Raw genomic sequence first — 16585 nt, forward strand, 5'->3', positions numbered from 1 at the left:
GGAAAATAGCAACTGCTAACGCATATAGAACATTTTTAATGTACCAGGCACTACGCTGCATTTACATAGCATTTCGTTTTCTCTTTACGACGGTCCTGTGAGGTAGGTGCTATATATTAGCTCCATTTTACAGATGATGAAACTGAGACACTGAGAGGTGAATTGACTCGTTCAGAGCCACACAGCTTGTAAGAGCCCCCTGTTGCAGAACCCTGGGCAAAGGGAGGGGAAATCATTCACGTGGACTGCAGCACTGGAATTTTCCTTCAGGGGGCACAATTCACATTGCATTCCATGTGTACATGCTGTCCCAATTTGTGCTTTTTTACTCATTAGTCTGTACTGACTCCAACTGCCCCTTCTGGATGCACTAATTAGGCCAACAGAACATTTGAGAGATGGAGGATACAGAATAATGACTTAGCCCTGGAAGTGACCTGACTTAGCAAAATAGTGTGACATTAGCTGTCACTGCCATGCTGGGGATCTGGAGTCTTGACAGGGAGCTTAGGCGGGGGCGGGGGTGGGGGGCGGAAACAAGGCAGCAAGCATTAGATGGAACCCTGCAGCTGCAGCTGGGGACCCAGGCAAGGCTGTGTGTCAGTCTAGGCTGGTATGCAGAGACTAGAAAGGCAGAAACTTTAAAAGGCAAAAAAGAAGGGAAGTGGTCAAGATTGGGTGGCTGATTGGAAGCTAGAAAAAACACGGATAGACGCAGACAGCAAAAGTCCTTGTGCCTTTACAACAAACTTGGGCACCCTCTCCCCCAGACTGGTTTGGTGAGTGCCAGCCCCAGGAGTATCCATCATTGGGAGCAGCTAAGAGGGTGAACTTGAGAGGTACCACTGACATGAAGAAAACAAGTACCCAAAGCCAGGAAATGTATACCTATAGCTAGCTAGGTATAAAGATGTATTTTTTTCTCTCTCTCTCTCCCTGTCTCTGTCTCTCTCTTTCTCTCTGTCAGTTTCTTAGTCCAGGCCTTGGACCTTGGCAATAATAGGAATTCATATTTGCACCTCATTGGAGGAACATGCCAGAGATTTAAATGCCCTCCTTCTGGGTTTCTCGTTCACAGGATCAGCACCATCTCAGGAACCTGAACCACAGGGCAACTTAGCACAGCTGTCTTCTCTGTATACAGCTGTTTGGGAGGCTTATTAGCATGCTTGAGGTTCTGCCAAAGGTTTGTAATAAAAACACAATGGAAGGACACAAGAAGCTTTAGGGAGATTTTTTCTCTATAACAAAATACTCTTCTAAACAGACCCAGTGGTTTACATTCTATTCCAGGACTCGATTTCCTCCTGCAAGGGCAAAGGTCTCTATGCCATGTTCTACTGAGTCAGGCAAGAAAATAAGTCTCAACTCCACGTTCTTAAGTGCAGGTAACTTAAAAAAAATTATTTTTGCTGACAACTCGAATAATGCATGCTCATTATTAAAAATAATCAAACCTGACAGGAAAATGTATAACCTAGATGTGGCAAGTCCCCTGATGGTAACCACAGCTCTCACCCTTGGTCTACTCTGAGGCTGCATTCGGCACTTAAATGCAATGCCAGGAAACTAGTTCCAGTCTGCTATACATGACGGAGCGATTAAGTTTTACTGACGATTTTTTGGAGAAGGTGTGGAAGAAGGGTGACATCATACCACGTGGCAAACGTCCCAGCAATTCCCTTTAAACTCTTTGTTCTGCCAGAATTTCCTCTCTGAATATCAGCCTCTTCTCCCCCATCCCCTTCTTCCCTGTCTCTGTCTTTGTTCCCCATCACAACATAAATTCCCCTCAATGGTCTGGAACAACTCAGTTCTGGCTCCTAACTTGCCTATCCCACTCAAAAAGCGAAAAGCTCAGCAGATGGCTGATTGTACTCTGACCCTTTTGAAAAAGAAAGCAACTCACTATCCAATTATTTATCAAGAATGGCTGGGAATGGGCACTGGAGCTGGCTTTTTTAGGCTTGAAAGACCTAATTGTGTGTTTTTCTCCCCAGTTACCCATTCAGTGAAATCATGGTGGCAGCTTGAAATGGGCTGTGGTTGTAGCATTTACACCACAGAAATTGGCAAACACTGTAAATCACCACCTCCCCCCAAGCTAGTTCTTAAGCTAGTGGAAAGCAGTGCCAGGGGTTGGGGTTGGGGTGGAAGATAAATTTATTTATTTATTTATTTAATTTATTAATTTATTAATTTATTTTTGGCTGTGTTGGGTCTTCCTTTCTGTGTGAGGTCTTTCTCCAGTTGCGGCAAGCGGGGGCCACTCTTCATCGCGGTGCGCGGGCCTCTCACTGTCGCAGCCTCTCTTGTTGCGGAGCACAGGCTCCAGACGCGCAGGCTCAGTAATTGTGGCTCACGGGCCCAGCCGCTCCGCGGCATGCGGGATCCTCCCAGACCAGGGCCCGAACCCGTGTCCCCTGCATTGGCAGGCAGATTCTCAACCACTGCGCCACCAGGGAAACCCCGGAAGATAAATTTTGACGTAAGAAAATAAAAGATTTCTCCATATTGTGACATATATAATATATACAGTTAAAGAGAAAAACGACTGGCCCCAAATGGCATCACTTGTGCTAAAGCCCACGATACCAAACCTAGATTTAATACCTAATTTAATTGCAGCGTTTTAAATTTATTTATTTATTTATTTATTTATTTATTTATTTATTTGGTGCGCCGGGTCTTAGTTGCAGCATGCGGGATCTTCGTTGCAGCATGACGGATCTTTAGTTGTGGCACACATGCGGGATCTGGAATCCTGACCAGGGATCGGCCCCCTGCATTGGGAACATGGAGTTTTATCCACTGGACCACCAGGGAAGTCCCTAATTGCAGTTTTGACCTTCACAGAAATGCAATCTTAATTAACCAGTTTGGGATTTTCTGGTCAGCCCCAATGAGATAAGCTGTCGCTTGGGTCCTCTCCATTCCCCCCACCTCCACCTCAGTGGATGAGGAGACAGTCTGCATAATATCCTGACCTGTTTCCTTTCTCCAAAAAGATATCCTGGCCTGCAAATAATTCTTTATTTTTTTGTGCTAATCACTCCCTTGCCCCTCCTTCTTCCTATAGAAACCTTCCATTTTGTACAACCTCTAGGAGTGCATTTCTAGTTGCTAGATGGCACGCTGCCTGATTCCTGAACTGTTGAAACCAGCTAATTAGATCTTCAAATTTATTTGGTTTTTTTTAACAATATGGAAAGTATAACCGTCATTTCTTTCCCCATCACAGCATGCATTCTCCCCAAGATAACCACTCAAGTATTGTATATACTTTCCTCATTTTTTCCAAGCATCTGAGATATTCTTATTATTTGTATGGGATTATGCTGTACATCCAGTTTCTATCTTACTTTTTTTTAATCTAACTAGGTATCTTGAACATCTTTGTGCACATGGAGTCAGTTTTTAAAAATGGATGCACAGTATTCAATTATGGCTCTACCATAATTAATTTAGCCACATCCCGATTAATGGTCATTTGTTTTTTTCAGTTATTCTTGTTATTATTATTTTCTGTTAGGTAAAGTTTTTTCTGTAAATTCCTAGAGGAAGAATTGTTGGACAAAGACATTTTTCATTTTTGTAGATATTGCCAAAGTGCCCTCCAATAAGGTCTGTGCTGATTTAGGCTTCCACCAGCAATGTAGGATAGAATTTTTTTGAAATGACTTTGCAGATAAAATTTAATGCTCTGATTGTGTTGGCAGCCACAGCTGGGACTCAGCAGTGATGACTTGATTGATTTCTTCATGAGCATTTTGTTTTCTCTCCCCAGTTCCTTTATTCATGTCATTACCCCCACCAGAAATACTTTTCCCACATAAATATATACATCCCACCCCTTCTTCCAGATTTATTGCAAATCCCCTCTCTAGTTCATTAGCTTTCAATTGGGACATCTGGCAATATCCAGAGATATTTTCATTTGTCACAACCCGGGGTGGAGGGTGCTTCTGGCATCTAGTGGGTAGAGGCCAGGGATATGGCTGAGCATCCGCAATACACAGGACAGACCCGCACAATCAAGAGTTATCCAGCGCCACAGGTCAAAATGCCAAGGCTGAGAAGCCCTGCTATTGCTGAGTTGCTTTCTAGGGAGAGACCTCTGAAAACATTATGCTTATTGCCCATGCTTTAGTGTTGGCACAGAATGGATTGCTTTATTTTATTAATTACCCTCTGTTGAGATTCGTTTCGTGGGAAATGACAGAAATTTCCACTTGAATTAGTTTCAGTGCTAAAGGAAACTTACTGGCTCACAAAACCGAAATGTTCTGAGGTCATACTGATTTCAAGTGGTGCTTGCTTTGGTGACTCGTATGATGTCACCAAGGTCCCAGTTTATTTCCAATTCTCTTCCCTAGATGTGGTCAGTTTTAGTATAAGCTCCCCCTCCCCCTCACACTTGTGATGTCAAAATAGGTACAGATCTACTTTCATATCCTCATATTGTCCTGTCCAGAGTTACACTGTCCAAGACAGTAGCCAGTAGGCACGTGTGGCTCTTGCCTAGTCTGAATTGAAATGTGCTGTAAGTGCAAATACAGTTTTAAAGACCTAGAATGGAAAAAAAAGTAAAATATTAATAATTTTTATACTTACTACATATTGAAATGACAACATTTATGATATGTTGGGTTAAATGGAAATGTATTATTAATATTAATTTCACTTTTTTTCTTTTTCTTTTTTAAAATATGGCTACTAGAGGAGTTCCCTGGTGGTCTAGTGGTTAGGATTCTGGGCTTTCACTGCCGGGGCCCAGGTTCAATCCCTGGTCTGGGAACTGAGAGATCCCACAAGCTGCGCAGCATGGCCAAAAATAAAAAATAAATAAAAATAAATTTTAAAAATTAAGTTAAAAAAATATGTCTGCTGGAACATGGAAAATTATATATAAAGCTTACATTTTGTTCCTGTTGGCTAGCACTGGTATAAGGGAAGAGACTTTTCAGGAAACACCCTCGAGAGTGGGCATTTTCTTTCCCAGAGACCACAGTAAACCTCTCCTTATGTGTCATTGGCTTTGGTTGGGTTGCCTCTACCATCACTGTAGGGGAAAGGTATGGGATAAATGGATTGGCTGATGCCATATACAGACCCACTTCTGGAGGAAGTCTTAGTTCATTCTTGTCTAAAGCTTCTGGTTAAGAAGATGTGTGTGTGTGTGGGGAGGTTCACAAAGGATACCTGGGATTCTGTTTCCAGAGGTAGGATAAGGGATGTTTACTCTCAACTCCTAGCTATGGTCTGAGTTACAGACAATTTATAAATTTTTTGTTGTTGTTGATTACACAAATACTGCATGCTTATCATTCAAAAATTCAAGCACAGTAGACAAGAGCCGTCCACTATGCCCTATAGTTTTATGGTCTCTTACCCTCTCTTGGGAGAGACTGTAGAGCAGTTTTCATCTGGACTGTGAATGTCTTGAGGTCATGCCTCCCTCCTCTTTGCACCACGTCTCATGGCTAACGCTGTGCTTTGTGTGGTAGCGGCACTGAACAGCTGTACCGATGACAGTGATGGTGGAGACCTCCACATACACATGGGCATATTCTCAGAGACAGGCATGTCCCCACTGGGGAGTGGGAATCCAAGCAGTGCACTCCAGGAGGGTAGCAGTATGGAGTCTCAGTATTCGGAGGGGAGCTCGACAAGAGAAGGAAAAATAAGGCACAGGTAAGGTGAGAGAATCACCTGAGATTGCCCTCACTTGTGTGATAGATGCTATTCTTGAATTGAAGGAGTAATGGCAGAGGATGGTCCATCTGTCAGTCATGGGGATGGAGTGATCCCCATTTAAACCAAGTCATCCTTATTGGTGATATTGGCAGCCAGTTTGGAAAATATGGAGGGCAGACTCTAAGGCCACTCCCGTGACCAAGGCCTCCTGATGTTTTTATATTTATTTAATTTATTATTATTATTTTTGGCTGCATTGGGTCTTCGTTGCTGCACGTGGGCCTTCTCTAGTTGCAGCGAGCAGGGGCTACTCTTCGTTGTGGTGCGCAGGCTTCTCATTGTGGTGGCTTCTCTTGTTGCGGAGCACGGGCTCTAGGTGCGCAGGCTTCAGTAGTTGTGGCACGCGGGCTCAGTAGTTGTGGCGCACAGGTTTAGTTGCTCCACGGCATGTGGGATCTTCCCGGACCAGGGCTTGAACCCGTGTCCCCTGCATTGGCAGGCGAATTCTTAACCACTGCACCACCAGGGAAGCCCAGGCCTCCTGATGTTTATGTCCTTGTGTGATCCCTTCTCCTTGACTGTGGATGGGACCTGTGACTTGAATATGGCAAAAGTGATGGGCTGTCACCTGTGATTAAGTTCCCTAAGACCGTAATGCCTGTCTTGCTGCAAGACTCTCTCCCTTGCTAGTGTAGAGGAAGCAAGCTTGTGAGCTCCTCTATGAACAGGGCCACATGACAAGAAACGGAGGGTGACCTTCACTGACAGGCAGCAAGAAATCATAGTTATAGCTTTCAAGGAACTGAATGCTGCTGGCAACCACACATGCTTAAATACAAATCCTTCCCCAGTCAAACCTTGATATGACACCACTACCTGGGCTGAAACCTTGATTGCAGCTTTGCAGAGGATCTGGCTCAGTGTGTCTGGACTCCTGACTTATAAACTGTGAGATAATAAGTCTGTGTTGTTTTGTGCTGCTAAATTTATGGCAATATTGTTACATAGCATTAGATAATTAATACAGACAGACCTGAATGATATGCTTCATTTAATTTGCAACAGGTGTAAAAGCACCTTATAGGGTGGTCCTCATTTTATTGACTAGCAGTGAATAGAGAGACACACTAGTGGCTCAGAAAACAAAAAACTATCTCTATCAGTTAGCATGGAGAGATAGGCCCCAATTTTTGTCATTGATTGGATGCCATGGGTATTTCCAATAAATCTCAAATCTTAATGATTTCTTATTCCTTGCAGAATCTTAGCTACACAGAGTGAAAAACTGGTAGAGGATCTCAGGTGTATTACCTTTTCGTTAGTGTTAGAAAAGGTTTTTACTCGGCAAAGGAAAGTAAGCTGGGATTCATGCTCCTGAAGGCACAAAGCCTTTATTTCCGAAGTCAGCTTTTTAGACACTGCTAATGGGGAGTGGAGAGAAAACTAGCTCAGAAGGCTGATCATCTTCAAACCACATTACCCCTTAACGAGAAATTTTGTTTCTAAAAATAAACCACCAAGCACACTGATTGAAAGAGAAATGTCTTAATGGTCGTGGAAAATCTTCATGCCCAGAAAAATTGGTCACAGTAAAGCAGTCATACTTTTCTCTGCAGTGAGCACAGAGGATGCTGGTGCATCTATCTGTCATCCTCCCTTCTCAAGTGTTTCATCCTAAATAACAGCCAACCATGGGAGTTTGCAAAACCATTTCATGCCTGTTCTCCCCTCTGCTGCTTAGTGTGTGCTGGAATCTACCATCTGATGTTTGCACATTTCCCCTCTTAAAACCCTAGAATTTATTTCAGTTTACAGGTGGCCCTTGTTCGTATGCCATGAAATGATATATTCTTGGGGCCCTCCATGATAAAGGGAGCATCCTGAAGGAATTTGCACCTCTTGTTGGCCTTTTGGCAGTAGGACGATTCTGGAACAGGCATCCAGGACTCAAAGCTGAGAACAAAAATAGCTTCATGGACCCCACATTCCAAAGAGAGAAGAAAACAACTGGGGTCCCCATCTTCTGTAAAAAGGAACCAAACTCCTATGCTATTTGCAGCCTCACTCTAGGCTGCATGGGGGCGGGGGTGGAGGTAAGGCAAGGGCTGAGACTGCCCCTTCTCCTTCCCACTGGGGAAGCTTTCTTAGTGATGGAGGGTGCTATGAAAGAGCTAGAGGCATCTTGTTCCCAGGATGACCATGATGGTCAGCGGACTTGCTGATGGGCTCTCTGAGCTCATGATTTTTTTCTTACCTGGCCTCATGCATTTGTGCTTCTCAAAGAATTTTATTTTCAGTGTCTTTAAGTCTCGGCCACACCTCTCCCACAAACCCTATAGTTGGGTTGTTTTTTGGAATTGCACTTCATTTTTTCAACTTTATTGAGGTATAATTCATATACAGTAAATGCACTACTTTGGGGTACATTTAGATGAGTTTTGACAAATGTATACACCATGTAACCATCAGTGCAATCAAATATAGAACGTTCTCAACAGCCTTGGAAAGGTCCCTCATGCCCTTTTGCAATTAGTCCTCAGTTCCACTCCCAATTCCATCTGCCATCAATTTTTCTGCTTTCTGGAATTCTACATAAATGCAGTCATACAGTATGTACTCTTTTTGTCTGGTTTCCTTCACTCAGCTTATGATTTTGGGATTTATCCATGTTGTTGCATATATCAGTAGTTCATTCCTATTGCTGAGTAGAATTCCATTGTTTGGATAGACAGCAATTTATTTATCCTGCGTTTTATGTTTATGTTAATTTGGGAAGAAAAGGAATTCTTGCAATGTTGATGCTTCCTATTTAGGAACAAGCTATGCTTCTTCATTTTCTTACTCAAGTCTTGTTATGTCTGTGGCCAAACTTTGTAGTTTTCTTTGTGTGACCTCTGCTCTTTTCTTGCTGAGTTTATTTCTAGGAACTTGGTATTTTGTTGTTACTGGAATAGAATCTTTTCTTTTTAACATTAGCTCAATGGTTGCTGCTAGTATAATGGAAAGCTATTGATTTATCTGAACATTTATCTTATATCGGGCTATCTTTTGGAAGTCTTGTTGGCTCTAGTAGTTTCTTAGCTGAGCCTCTTGGATTTTTTTAGGTTTACAGTTCTATCTAATGATAACATTATCTCCTTTTCTAAGAGTGATATTTATTTCTTTTTCTTATTCTTGTGATCTCTAAGGAAAGGGAGGAAAATGGGAGGAAGATGGCTTGGGTGTGAAGGTGGAGAGGCAGAGAGAGGGTCAAAATGAAGCAGCCTGGGTATTCCCTGGTGGTCCAGTGGTTAGGACTCTGTGCTTTCACTGCTGAGGGCCCTGGTTTAAGCCCCAGTTCAATCCCTGGTCGGGGAACTTAGATTCTGCAAGCCAGGTGGTGTGGCCAAAAAATAATAATAATAATAATAAAATAAAATAAATGAAGCAGCCTGAACTCTTACTGTTGGGTGGGGCACAGATGAAGTGAGTAGACACCTTGGAACTTAGCTAAGGGTGTGAGCTGAGAAGAGGGTAGTTGGAAAAGTCCAAGTAGGGACCCATTTCCTATGTTAGAAAATTGTGTAGGATGGGCCCCTTCCCCCTAATTTGGAGCAGAGAGACTCTGCTCCAAACATCAGTGGAGTTTTAAAGGCAGAAGGAGGGGAGGGAACAGCATAAAGAGAAGACCACTCCCCTGCCACACTCCAAAGCCCCACCTATTCTGGGGAGGACGGAGGTGAAGTATCAGAAACTGTGAAAACTTGAAGAAAACTGAAAGTTATGGGATTTGCTAGGGATGTCTTTAAAGGGTGGGAAAGGGAGGTTCGATAGAGAATGGTTGAAGGAAGAGATTGGAAAACAGATAAAATTGTTTCTTTTTTTGGACAGATTGTTCAACAAGCCAGTTGCGTTTAAAATGTCAGCTGCATTTCTATTGTTCCTATTTTAGGAAGGTGTAATTAAGAGGACACTGGAGAAGGCATTGTCATTTGCGGAGAAGCCTATCTATATAATTTTTATAAAAGCATCCTCTTTTGAATCGGATTTGGATTTCGCCTTTCATGGTAATACCAGATGGGTATTACCAGGTATATAAAATATAATCAAGTCTTGTGTTCAGACACGCAGGAATGAAAACGGGAGCTGCCCCTGCAATTACCTCACTGGACCACTAGATGGCGCTACTGCTTTGGTGTGGTAAATGTAGAGTAAGCAATTGTGCCTTAGGTGCTTTAAAGATGAGGAAGCCACTGGGGGAATTAGGTCGTCTCCAAGGTGAGAGCCTAAAGGTTATTGGAAGTGAAGTATAGGAATTCATTAGACAGTGTGGAATGAATGTGACCTGGAGAAATGCCTGAATTTCATATGAAAATCTTCTATTGTTAAACAAAGAAAGTAAATATAAATAGGCACAATGAGATACCACTTCATGCCCATTAGGGGTGGTTATTATTTAAAAAAAAAAAAAGCACAGAAAATAACAAGCACTGGTGAAGATGTGGAGAAATTAGAGCCCTGATGCATTGCTAGTGGGAATGCAAAATGGTGTAACGGCTGTGGAAAACAGTTTGTCACTTTTTCAAAAAATTCAATGTAGAATTACTGTATGATCCAGCAATTCAACTCCTAGGTGTATACCCAAAGGAATTGAAAGCAGGGACTCAAATAGATGCATGTATGCCAATGTTCACAGCAGCATTATTCATAGTAGCCAAAAGGTGGAAATAACCCAAGGGTCCATCAACAGATGAATGGATAAACAAATGTGGTATATCCATACAACGGAATATTATTCAGCCATACAAAGGAATGAAGTGCTGACACATGCTACAACATAGATGAACCTTGAAGACATTATGCTAAGTGAAATACACCAGACACAAAAGGATAAATAATGCATGATTTCACTTACATGAGGTACCTAGAGTAGGCAAATTCATGAAGACAGAAAGAACAGAAGTTACCAGGGGCTTAGAGGAGTAGGGAATGGGGAGCTATTGTGTAATGCACACAATGTACAGTGCTTCAGTTTTATAAGATGAAAAGAGCTCTGGAGGTGGATGATGGTGATCGTTGCACAACAATATGAATATACTTAATGTCACAGAATTGTACATTTAAAAATGGTTAAGATGGTAAGTTTCATGTGTATTTTACCGTGGAAAAAAAAGCTATGCAAAGCCGGACAGTGTCTTCCTCAATAGATACGAGCCCCCAAATAGAGATCTTGGGCTTTTCTGAAAAGTGATGCTAATGAACAACAGAATACACGGGTAGAAAAGGATCTACCCATCCCATGTTTCGTGTTTTCTTTCTTGCCAAAGTCCTCCCAGCTGAGTTTGCTCTTCGGGGTTGGAAGGCCTCCTTCAGCACCCACACATGGAGAGCTGAAATAATCTATACTGCAGTCTCCCCAGGTGTTTTAACTTTAATAGAAGTTGAGAAATAAAGAGAACATTATAGAGGTGCTCTGACAGCAGAAGGAGTAGAAAAGTGCAACCCAATATTATTCATTGTGGAAAAAGCCAACCCAGTTAGTTTTAAAGAATGAAATTGCAAAGACAGCTCTTTTTAATGAATAGGCTTTTAGTCATTAAAAAGGAGCATCTTTGACCTCATCTGCTACTCTCCTTGCCTGCATGAATTCTTCAACCTTGTGGGTTGTGGTAGGCCCAGTAGTAGCCCCCCAAAGATGTCCACATCCTCATCCTCACAAATTGTGGATGTTACCTTACATGGCCAAAGGGACTTTGCAGAAGTCATTAAATTAAGGATTTTGAGTTGGAGAGGATATCCAGGTGGGCCCAATGGAAGTACAAGCATCACTATGAGGGAAGCAAGAGGGTCAGAGAGAGAAGGAAACGTAACAAATAAAGGGGAGAGGAGAGAGAGAGAGAGAGAGAGAGAGAGAGAGTGAGAGAGTGAGAGAGAGAGCAGGAGATGCCAGAAGATGCTACATCTGTTGCTACATTGCTGGCTTTGAAGATGGAGAAAAGAGCCATGGATCAAAAAGCCGAAAAAGGCACCAACAAGGATACTCCCCTGGAGCCTCCAGAAAGAGCCACCCCTGCCAGCACCTCGATCTTAGTACAGTGAGACCTTTGTGGTTTTTCTGACCTCCAGAACTGTAAGAGAACAAACCTGTGTTGTTTTAAGCCACTACGTTTGTGGTCACTTGTTACAACAGCAACAAGAAACTCATGCACTGGCCTCCTTACTGTTTCTCCAATGCTTCAGGCTCCGTCCTACTTCAGGGCCTTGTCTTTGCTGATCCTGCTGCATGGAGTGCTCTTACCCCAGTTGTTTGCATGGATTTCTCCCAAATTTGGAGTCTTTATTTGAATGTTACCCTCTCGATGAAGTTGTTTCTGAGCACTTTAAGATTGCAACCCCTCCCCTGCACTCTGTGGGCCCCTCTTCTGGATTATTTTTCCCCATAACACATCTTGCTGATTTTCTGTCTCTGCCCACTAGAATACGAACTCCCCAAGGTCAAAGATTTTGTACAGTTTATCTACTGCTGTCTCCCCAACACCTAAAAGAGTACCACAAACAGTAGACACTCAGTAAATGTTTGTGGAGTGACTGAATGAATGAAGTCTGGTGAGGTCTTTCTATTCCTCCTATTAAATCAATAATCAAGTCACTCCCACGCCCACTGTAGAGAATTTTTAAAAAGACTTTATTTGTTTTGAGCAGTTTTATGTGGATGTCAAAATTGAAAGTACAGAAATTTCCCATCTACCTCCTGCCCCAAATATGCACAGCCTCTCCCATTATCAACATCCCCCACCAGAGTGGTACATTTGTTAACAATCAATGAACCTACCCTGACATGTCATTAGCACCCAAAGTCCCTAGTTTACATTAGGGTTTATGTGAGGCTTCTCTCTTGGTGTTGTACATTCTGTGGGTTTGGACATGTGTATAATGACATGAATCCATTATTATAGTATCATACAGAGTATTTTCATTGCCCTAAAGATCCTCTGTGCTCCACCTATTCATCCCTCCCTGCCTTCCTGCGGTCTCTGGCAACCGCTGACCTTTTTACTGTCTCTACAGTTTTGCCTTTTCCAGAATACCGTATGGTTGGAATCATACAGCTTTTTCAGATTGGCTTCTTTTTTTTTTTAACTTTTGGGTTTATTTATTTATTTATTTATTTATTTATTTATTTATTTATTTATTGGCTGTGTTGGGTCTTCGCTTCTGTGCGAGGGCTTTCTCTACTTGCGGCAAGCGGGGGCCACTCTTCATCGCGGTGTGCAGGCCTCTCATTATCATGGCCTCTCTTGTTGTGGAGCACAGGCTCCAGGTGTGCAGGCTCAGTAATTGTGGTTCATGAGCCTAGTTGCTCCGTGGCATGTGGGATCTTCCCAGACCAGGGCTGGAACCCGTGTTCCCTGCATTGGCAGGCAGATTCTCAACCACTGCGCCACCAGGGAAGCCTCAGATTGGCTTCTTTCACTTAGCAATATGCATTGAAGTTTCCACCGGGTCTTCTCATGCCTTGATAGCTCCTTTATTTTTAGTGCTAACTAATATTCCATTGTCTGGAATGTACCACAGTTTATATCCATTTACCTACTGAAGGACATTTTGGTTGCTTCTAAGGACGGCAACTATGAATGAAGCTGCTATAAACATTCGTGTGCAGGTTTTTTATGGATATCAGTGTTCAACTCCTTTGGGTAAATACCAAGGAGTGTGAGTGCTGGATCATATGGTAAGAGAATGTTTAGTTTTGTATGAAACTGCCACACTGTCTTCCAAAGTGGCTGTACCATTTTGCATTCCCACCAGCAATGAAGGAGAGTTCCTGTTGCTCTACATCCTCACCAGCATTTGATGTTGTCTGTGTTCTGGACTTCGGCCATTTGAAGGTGTGTAGTGATAACTTTTCCCTGATGACATATGATGGGAGCATCTTTTCATATACTTATTTGCCATTTGTGTATCTTCTTTGTTGAGGTGTCTCTTAAGATCTTTGGTCCATTTTTATATAGAGTTTTTTGTTTTCCTATTGTTGCGTTTTAAGAGTTCTTTGCATATTTTGAATAACAGTCTTTTGTCGGATGTATCTTTTTTCTCCCAGTCTGTGACTTCTATTTTAATTCTCTTGAACAGTGTAAGGATTTGATGACATTTTTTTTCTAGTTGTCCTTGGAAAGCAGTTGTTGTGAGTCAGGTGCCTGAATTTCTTGTATTATAAATGGATTGGAGGTTATAAACACTCCTGAAATCAGTGGGCTGAAGGATTAGAGGTATGTTTTACAGTTTATGACATTTTTGAAGAAACACAATTAACTGATAAGCCCCAGTGTCATAGAAAAATGTCTAGGATTAAATGGCAGAAAGGCTAATTGCCGTTTAATTGAATTTTGCAAACTTATTCTTCCTTGTTAGATGCTTTGTCTAAGGTCAAAGAAGGAAAAAAAAAACATAGATGGGAACTCATTCAAACTTGGAGAAAACATTTGGAAAATGATGGTGTCAATGAAAGCGCTAACAGTTAAAATTTTCAAAACATTTAAAATGTATTTTGATTTGTTTGGGAGCTCTGCTGGTTGAAATAAAGTATATTTAATGTATTCTTTGGAAATTTTCACGTCATACAGTTATAACAGGTGGTTCTCAATTCTGGGCAATTTTGCCCTCCAGGAGACATTTGGCAATGTCTGGAGATGTTTTTGGTTGCCACCACTGGGAGCATATGCTAGTGGGTAGGGCATCTATTGGGTGGAAGCCAAGATACTTCTAAACATCCTACAACACCTGGTTTGATGGACTAGCTATACTTTTTCCTAACACACAGTAACATGTATAATTTTTAAAATGACATTTGTATGTGACCTGAAAGTGTCTCTCATACCAGTGGTGCGGAAAACAGGTAATACCTGGGATACGGCTTGCTCTTAAAAGGACTCAGCTGATGGTGCTTTCTAGAAGCATTCCTTAGAAGTTACCCACAGCCAAAATATCTTGAGGAACTCTTTCTTGCCAAAGGGACCAGCATAGCTTTGTCTCTTTATATCTAGAATGGGGTTAGCTTCTTACTTTTCCTGTCCTTCGGGGGCATGGTTTGTACAATTCTTAATGTTCCACTAAGTCTCGTTCGAGTCTTGCAGTCATTCCTCTTACCTCTTTAAGGTGCCTTGGAGCATCTCTGCTTGTGTTATGGCCCAGTTGAATGCTCTGAGGGCAATCACATTTCTGTTTTCTTCGTGTTTTGGGTATGTGCTGTGACATACCACCTGCCATCCCCTCCCTTGTTGCCAGGGCCCTCTGGAGTCTCCGTTGTTACAGGAGATTATCACAAAGTTTCACCATCTGCCTACAGCTCCATCTCCCCACTATAACTGGCTTTTCAAAAACTGACAAGGGGGCTTCCCTGGTGGCACAGTGGTTGAGAGGCTGCCTGCCGATGCAGGGGACACGGGTTTGAGCCCTGGTCTGGGAAGATCCCACATGCCACGGAGCGGCTAGGCCCGTGAGCCACAGTTACTGAGCCTGCGCGTCTGGAGCCTGTGCCCCGCAACAAGAGAGGCCACGATACTAAGAGGCCCGGGCACCGAGATGAAGAGTGGCCCCCGCTTGCCGCAACTGGAGAAAGCCCTCGCACAGAAACGAAGACCTGACACAGCCAAAAATAAATAAATAAATAAATAATAATTTAAAAACAAACAAACAAACAAAACCTCACCTTATAAAAAAAAAAACAACTGACAAGGAGGGTATCTTTTTCCTTTTGGTACCCTCAGTGCTTGGCACAATAAAAAAATTTTTTTAATAAAATAAATGAATAATTGAATGTAAGAACATCATGAAGTCCTTCACTATGACTCAGTGATGATGATGTTCTTCCAGAATCTCCATCACAATAATCATCATGGATTCGTTCTGCATAAAACTGGTAATTGTTTCATTCTGCCCAAGAACAAACAGAAGGTCTCAGCTTTCCTGTCAGTCTAGTTTTAACGACAGTTAATTCTATTTGGCAGTGTCTTATCCTTTTAGTATTGGCACGCTGCCATTGGTCCCTCCTAATTCTCTTTCCTCATATGCTTACTGTGCAGTTACTACTTCTGAAAGACAATTGGTGGGATTAATGTGGTTTTTGCTTTACATTTCCTTATTCATTTTAGTTATTGTTTTTCCGTTGTTCTGTTTCACAAAGGATTTGCAGAGGCCAGCGATTGTTCTAATAGGAAATTAGTAGGCAGGATTCAGGGCAATGCAAAATGGTGCTGTTAACATTGTATTCTAATTTAGGATGAACAAGTCCCAAGATTCTGGTAAAGACTTCTATTTCTGACACCTGGAAACTAACAGGTTTGGCTGGATTAGAAAAATCAGCAGAGGCATTGACTAGATCCACATTCTCACCTTTCTGTGATTCTTTATATCAAGTCAACAGCGTCTGTGACCCACTTTGCATCTCTCCTCACCTTGCCATCCCCAAACTTTGGTTAACCCTCTCATGTCATTAGAAGTATTTGTTATTTTCATATATTTTTCTGGACTGGGTCAGCCCTTGCAACATGACAAAAGCAGAGGCTGGGAGAATTTCTAACATCTGCTGAGAAGCAGGTTTTGTATAGAGGAAAGGATTTGGAGTCAGATAGTCCAGAAGTTCCAAATCCAGCTTCACCACCTAGAGCTGAACAACTGAAGATTCGTCACTCCATATCTCTCAGCCTCAGTTTCCCCATCTGTAAAATGTGGATTATAGTTCCTCCCTCTCAGGGTTATAGTAAAGATTAAATGAGATGTGCTTGATTAAAAAAAGGGGGAGAGGGGCTTGATAAATAGTAGCTATCATTATTATCCCAGGATTATGTTTGGGGGGAAAAAAAGTGTATTAAGCAAGTCTGTAGCTTTGGTTTTATACTGATGTGTGCAT

The sequence above is a fragment of the Eschrichtius robustus genome, chromosome 14, assembly GCF_028021215.1.
Source record: "Eschrichtius robustus isolate mEscRob2 chromosome 14, mEscRob2.pri, whole genome shotgun sequence".
NCBI lineage: Eukaryota > Metazoa > Chordata > Mammalia > Artiodactyla > Eschrichtiidae > Eschrichtius > Eschrichtius robustus.